This window comes from Aquarana catesbeiana, linkage group LG03, assembly GCF_042186555.1.
Source record: "Aquarana catesbeiana isolate 2022-GZ linkage group LG03, ASM4218655v1, whole genome shotgun sequence".
Taxonomy (NCBI): domain Eukaryota; kingdom Metazoa; phylum Chordata; class Amphibia; order Anura; family Ranidae; genus Aquarana; species Aquarana catesbeiana.
Genome location: NC_133326.1, coordinates 254,384,947 through 254,392,549, shown reverse-complemented (window position 1 = coordinate 254,392,549; position 7,603 = coordinate 254,384,947). Strand labels below are relative to the sequence as shown.

The following is a 7,603-nucleotide window of genomic DNA, read 5'->3' as shown; positions in this document are numbered from 1 at the left end:
ACAAGGAAAAGTTACATTTCAAAAACAACCACTGGAGGGAGACATTGTACATGATAATTGAACCAGTATTATTCCACCCATTCTTTTGCATGGCTGTTTAATAAATTGCAGATGAAAATTCTGGTTTGTTGAAGTGTGCAGCAACATAATGTGAAAATGATGGCTAGACAAAGATTTAGCATTACTCAATTACTTTGAAAACAGCCACATCCACCCACTTCTCTACAGTTCATAACAGAAGAGTACTAGCATTTAGAAATCATTTTCTCACCCATAATTGCTGTGCTGGTAGATTTCTCAGTTTCTGCTAGTTCATTTGTTGGAGCTCAATGAATCCATAGTGTTCTGCCAAGTGATTAAGTCAGATGCCATTTTTGTATTCGTTTTTAAAGCTGACTCACCCCCCCCCCCCCTTCATCTGTATGTGCTGGATCGGTCTGCAGTATTGAGCCAACTCCTAGACATGCTGTTCCACCCACAATTGTTCAAAGGGGGCACAGCAGTTTAAAGTCTTCCTGACAAGCAAAGCTTAGGGAACTAGTAGTACACAGATGGATTTGAGAAGGACTGCACTTTGGAGTAAGTGCTAAAGGGAACTTGCAGCTATCACTGTGGTTTGGATGATTGCATGGGCATTGTGCACACCTTTGTACCAGCATTGGGATTACAGTGTGCATTGCTGCAGGTGGATGCTTCCCCCCCAGGAGATAAGAAGCACAAACAACTAGAAGGTTGAACAGAACAATAATGACATTACTGCTCTAAGTGCTTGGATGTCCTTTGAATTGCACGTGTGTGAAAGGCATTTGGGGCTGGATAGGTGCTGTACTTGCAAGAAAGCACTGAAAACAGGAGGAATATTCCCAGTCTTAATCCTAGAGCTGCCTGTAATCTTCTAAACATTTTACAGAATATTAAATAGCCTGCAGATGGATGGTACAAGATCCTGGAATTAAAGTATGCTGCGGAGATAAGGCAGCTTTCAGCACCCTGGACCTAAACGAGGTGTCTCATCCATCTACATGAAAGCAGGTACTGTAGGTCAATCTTATAAGCCAGCCAAGGGCTTAGGTAGTTACCCTTTATCAAGTGTAAGCTCTTTAGCCTCGAACTTCATGTAAGGGCATGTAACCCCCAGGCAAGTCAAAAGTGAAGGAGCTAATGTTTGCTAGCAAAGGGACAATTAAACTCTTGCGGCAATTGCTCTGAGGTTGAAATAATGCATTTATTGAAAGGTTTTTACTTTAGATTGGTGCACTTATTTGGCACAGCTCATTGTTGGAGCTTGTTTTAGTGGCTATTAGGCTGTATAGTAAGGGGAGATCGTTTAGACAATGAATTCTGCAACAGCATCGACCTCCTGCAGAATGTGACAGTCAAGCAGATGGAGTTCAGGGGGACAGAAATTAATTAAGAAACAGGCTGACTTTGGCACCATTCCCAAAAGTGATCACCTGTGTTTGCTTTGTTAGAAATATCAGATATGTTCTAAAACTCCTATTCTGTCTGGGTTTGTGATTTCATGAAATATCTGTTTTTGACCTTAGTATTCAATATGTCATGGAAATAGTAAAGGTCCGGATGTTAGTTCTTTGTATGTGTGTTTTCCAGTGGGCTCCAAGATTTATGATATTGGATTTTACTACACTATGATCTAACAGTACATGTGTTGATGACACTGTACAATTTAGAAATTGTCTATTGTTCAGAACTACAGAACTATAGAACTATAGTGATTGGTATTTGTATTGGTCAAAGATATATATATATATATATATATATATATATATATATATATATATATATATATATATATATATATATATATATATATATATATATGTATAATGGTTTGTGATTTATGATTTTCATATAATGCTTTGTTGCTGATGAAATTGATGGATTATGTTGTGATTTTTACTTTTGTTTTATTATATCCTATAAGTTTTTAGTCCATCAGAAAAAAAACTTTGCAAACTAAATAAATTGCTTTGAGCACATTCAGATAGCAAACCATGCCTTGAGGGTACATCATTAATGTGGTCATTTTTATGCCTCAGGCAAACCTATGTTCTTTTTAACCTTCTAATCATTTCAGATGTGTTTTAAATAATAGACGTTTCCCGTGAACCTAGCAGATCATATTTTTATGTTAACACGGGTTTCATGGTTTAGTATCAGAATACACCCTTTAATAAATCACCCCTCATGCTTTGGGGTGGAGCTACAAATGGTGTAAGTACTTGTTAAATCATGTTTGTCCCCACACAACTGTTTAGATCTTTGTAGTAATCAAGTGTGCAGGGTTTGTGTGCAAGATGGCTTGCATAAGAAATCTGATAAATTGATAATATATGGGTTATCACTTGAACAAAAAAGGTACTACACAAGTTGCAGAAACCTTTCAGCATGGAATTCTTTTTTGCCTTTTCAGGATTCTTTACTTTAAAAACATGCAGAAAAGTGATTGGGGTTGATTTACTAAAACTGAAGAGTGCAAAATTGGGTACAGCGCTGCATAGAAACCAATCATCTTTCAGGACTTTTGTCAAAGCTTAACTGAACAAGCTTAAGTTAGAAGCTGATTGGCTGCCTTGCACAGGTGCACCAGATTTTGTACTCTCCAGTCTATGCCAATGAAACAATCCTTTTACATTAGATGTGCCTAAGAGTAAAAACCAAATGTAGTATGTCATAAAAAGAAATTGTGGGCACACATAGAAGTTTGCAACATGCAAGTTAATATCACTCTGTTTTTAGTCCTCATGCACACGGATGTTTTTACAGCTGCTTTTTTGAGCTTTTTTTTGCAGCTTAAAAAGGCCTGTCTATCTTAGTCTATGGCTTCATGCCCACCTAGGTGTTTTTGAGCTGCAAGTTGCATAGGCGTTTTTAAGCTGTAAAAAAAAACCCAGGACCAGTGGGTTCTGAAAGACGTTTTTCAGCTGTAAAAACGCTCTAACGCTGAAAAACGCTCAAAAACGCTCAAAAACGTCATTCACCAACGTTTTTCAGCGTTTTTGATCCATTAAAAAAAAAAAAGAAAAATTAAAAAAAAAAAAAACGCTCAAAAACGCTGACGCGGAAAAACGCTCAAAAACGCTAAAAAACGCTATAGCAAAAACGCTGAAAAAAGCTGAAAAAAGTTTAAAAAAATCACTGCAAAGATACTGGCGTTTTCATAACGTTTTTTTAACAGCCTGTGTGCATGAGGGCTTATTGTAAAATCGGCGACCAACTTGTTGCTGTAGAAATTACCTAGTGTTTACACTCACTCACTAGGGTTAGATTTACTAAAACTGTAAAATCTGGCTCAGCTCTGCAAAGAAACCAATCAGCTTCCAGGTTTTATTGTCAAAACTTAATTGAACAAACTGAAGTTAGAAGCTAATTGGCTACAATTGCACAGCTGCACCAGATTCTTAGTGCTCCAGTTTTAGTAAATCTACACTCACTGTGACTTTCCAGTGTAATACTGCTTTTAATGCTGCACACAGTGGAAGGGTTAGATTAGTCCAACCTGTAAATGTTAACAGATTAAAATGCCTATCACCTTCGCATCTCCTGAGGACTCTGGAGGAGACATCTCTGCCTAAAATCACATCTCCATCCACCTACTGTGGCCACTAATAGGTATCTTTCATGTTTGCTCTTTTCTTTATGCTACATTACAGAAAATAATAGGAGTTATGTGGAAGGGGGTGAGCAGAGCTTGAGGGGTATCAGGAAAAGAAGCCTATGGGGAACGCAACCCAGGAGTACCCACCCATAAATAAGATATACCCTGTTTGGATGGACTGATTTACCTACAGATAAATCTCTGTGACAAATACTGCAGAAGTGTTTGAGATTAGAGCACTTCTTGTAACTAGTTTTTCAACCATACACTGCAGCAAACACTGCAACTGTACTAAAGTCATAAAGTCCACATTATTATCTATGAAGCTGAACTCCAGGAAATTACATTAGTCCAGCTTGGCGCACTATAAGTATGCCCTTCTTATACCTGATGGGCCACTGGGGAAGCTGAAAATTGTTGTAGTACTTGGCGCTACTACAGGTCCTGCTTGGGTACTGTGTAAAAATATTTCCCTATGCACACTGACCACAGGGGGTCACTCACTTGACACTGCAATTATTCATAGACCACCTTGTATTTTTTTTTAACAATTTTTTTTAATTGTACGAAGTGGAGAGGAAGGGTGGTGACTGGTGACATCACAATTCCTACTTGATCCAATCAAAGAAAAGCACTGAAAAAAATACAGGGTGGTCTATGAATGGCAGCAATCCTGAGCGAGTGACCCCAGGTGGTTAACGTGCAGAGGGGCAAGCCGCATATACAAAACCTGAACAGGACCCAGAAGGCTATCACTGTAGTAGCGCTGATGACTACAGTGATGTTTAGCTTCGCCAGCGGCCCATTAGGTATGAGTTAGGCATACTTACAATGTGTGGACCAGTGTAAGTATGCAAAAGAGATCATTCCCGGAGTTTAATCCAAGGTCTAAGTAAAACTGCAACCAAATTTCACATAGCTCTTTTTTAATTTCATCTCCTTCTTCTTGATGTATTACTAGTTGGATTCCATTTCCATATCACAGATAGCAAGCAGCCTGCAGCTGCTATGTATGGGACTACCCGTCCTGCATTAAAAAAAATGGGATTGCTTGTCAGATCACCAGGGCATTGCCAAAGGGGAGGTGGGTGGACTGATACAATATAGTTAGGCCTGGATAAAAAAAAGGAAGTCTGGTACAGGTAGACTGCATTCCCAAAAAGCACTTTTTTTTTTTTACTGGAGTGTATTTTTAATGAGAAAAATGCACAAATACGTCATATTACTAGTACAGTCTTGGTAGACAGTATAAAGTAAATAACACTTATAATATAAATGACATTGATATAAAAATAATATCAAAATTGGTTCCTTCTGTTTATATTATTCTAGCTTGTTCTGCAATGCACCCAGGCAGGGACAGGAACATTATTTGGACTGGCATTCTTTATGTCTTAGATTAGCTAGAACACAGAAGCTGTGTCAAAGCAAAGTCAATACACTGGCGGAAGAAATTGGGTTTCATTATGAATTTGACTTTGCACTGAACATAAATTGTAATCTCCAGATAATCTTCTGCTTAAAGTGGAAAAAATCCTAATTATGGCTGCAAAATCCCCTTCACATTCCAGACTGGGAGATCTTCTCACAGCACTAAATTACTATTGACTAAATGATAATTGTTATCTAGCTCTTTTTATCAACTCTATCAAGCTGGAAATAAACATTTATACACTTTTTCAATAAGACAGTGCAAAGAGCAAAGCTGAAGTGCAAAGTGCAGTAACCCATAGCAAATAATGAATTTCACTTTAGCAAAGTCATATGACTAGAAGACAATTTCTTAATTGCATTTTTTTTGTTTAGTACAAAGAAAGGCAGGGGGTAGGGAACGGCCGCAGTTAGCTGCTTCTGTCGGCCAGTATCTCGATACCCCATGCAGGGGAGGGAACCCAAAAAAGGGGGGGGGGACTATTGCGGTACTAGGTATAGCCAAAATTTTTAGTAAGAATAAGTAAAGAGGAAGATAATCATATAATAAAATTTCATTTTAATTGAAAACATAGTTAAAAGGTTATAACAGTGTCACATACAGTTGTAATTAAAAGCAAAAGCAGTAAATACAACCAAGAGGATTACACCCCATAATGATGGTGGGCACAAATACAGCTTGGGTTCTCGACCGGTTTCGCGGTTTTCACCGCTTCCTCAGGAGAGCAATATCTGTGATACAACATATAATGATTGTAAAAAAATATACAATTCAAGACATACATAGAACATTATTGTTGCAGCAGGATCATTGAGAAGTACAATAAACAAAGAGTAAATACAATTTAAGTACAAAAAGGATGAGCTCACCCGTTCAGTAATTCTCTGTGGTTGTGTACAGCCCCAAGCAAATCCCCCTGCGGCTGACACAGGGGATAGTAAACAGCCTCTATATGGATAAATTGGGTAATAAAATTATATAGGTCAATGGACCAGGAGATCCATAAAAAAGAAAAAAGAAAATAAGAGGGTGCCAATCGTGTACCTCTAAGATTGAAACCAGTGTGCACGGGGAAGAACCAAGGAATGGGTGGGGATGGATAAAAGAGGGGAGAAGAAAAGGAAAAGAGAAAGAAAAAAAGGGGGGGGATGGGGAGAGGGGGGAAGGGGGGGGGGGGGAGGGGAAGGGGGGGGAAGGGGAGGAGGGGGGGAGGAGGGGGGAGGAGAACAGGGGGGGGAAACAAGGGGGGGGGGGAAAGGGGAAGGGGAGGACTCTCCCCTCCCCCCTCCTCCCCCTTACCCTCTCCTTCTTTTCCCTCCCCCCCTCCCTTTCCCGTCCCGTTTCCCCCCCCCCTTTTTTTCTTTCTCTTTTCCTTTTCTTCTCCCCTCTTTTATCCATCCCCACCCATTCCTTGGTTCTTCCCCGTGCACACTGGTTTCAATCTTAGAGGTACACGATTGGCACCCTCTTATTTTATTTTTTCTTTTTTATGGATCTCCTGGTCCATTGACCTATATAATTTTATTACCCAATTTATCCATATAGAGGCTGTTTACTATCCCCTGTGTCCGCCGCAGGGGGATTTGCTTGGGGCTGTACACAACCACAGAGAACTACTGAACGAGTGAGCTCATCCTTTTTGTACTTAAATTGTATTTACTCTTTGTTTATTGTACTTCTCAATGATCCTGCTGCAACAATAATGTTCTATGTATGTCTTGAATTGTATATTTATTACAATCATTATATGTTGTATCACAGATATTGCTCTCCTGAGGAAGCGGTGAAAACCGCGAAACCGGTCGAGAACCCAAGCTGTATTTGTGCCCACCATCATTATGGGGTGTAATCCTCTTGGTTGTATTTACTGCTTTTGCTTTTAATTACAACTGTATGTGACACTGTTATAACCTTTTAACTATGTTTTCAATTAAAATGAAATTTTATTATATGATTATCTTCCTCTTTACTTATTCTTACTAAAAATTTTGGCTATACCTAGTACCCCAATAGTCCCCCCCCCTTTTTGGGTTCCCTCCCCTGCATGGGGTATCGAGATACTGGCCGACAGAAGCAGCTAACTGCGGCCGTTCCCTACCCCCTGCCTTTCTTTGTACTAGACATTTGGGATGATGGTACTCCTATGTGGTAACTCAACTTTTTTGATCTAGGTGCTTTGTTCTTTATTTTTTTTTGTTTGTTTACTGAAAAATCCTTTTGGAATGATACAAGGCATTTGCTTCCGATTTGTTGTCCTATATGTACACAGGAATCTAGGTAAACTATAACTATTGTAGAACTTGAATGGAAAGCAGGTGCTAATATATATATATATATATATATATATATATATATATATATATATATATATGGATTTATCAAGCCAAAGATGTAGGCCAAATTAATTGTATTGCTGACTATGACCTATAATAATCAGGAACTATATATGGTTTAGCCCTTTCGCTACCCGAGCCATTTTTAAATTTCTTTGCACACATTTAAAAACGAAAATTTTTGGCCTGAAGATTACTTAAAACTTCACAAAATTATAG

The 7,603-nt window shown here is 38.7% G+C and overlaps 1 protein-coding gene across 1 annotated transcript in view; it reads left to right on the top strand.

Moving 5' to 3' along the window:
- The first annotated feature begins 250 nt into the window (after positions 1–250).
- Positions 251–7,603, top strand: part of TAFA2 (TAFA chemokine like family member 2) — a 425,938-nt gene continuing 418,585 nt past the window's right edge. The window contains exon 1 of the mRNA XM_073619985.1: positions 251–1,032. The gene's annotated coding sequence lies outside the window, so the exon portion shown is untranslated. The remainder of the gene's footprint in view (positions 1,033–7,603) is intronic.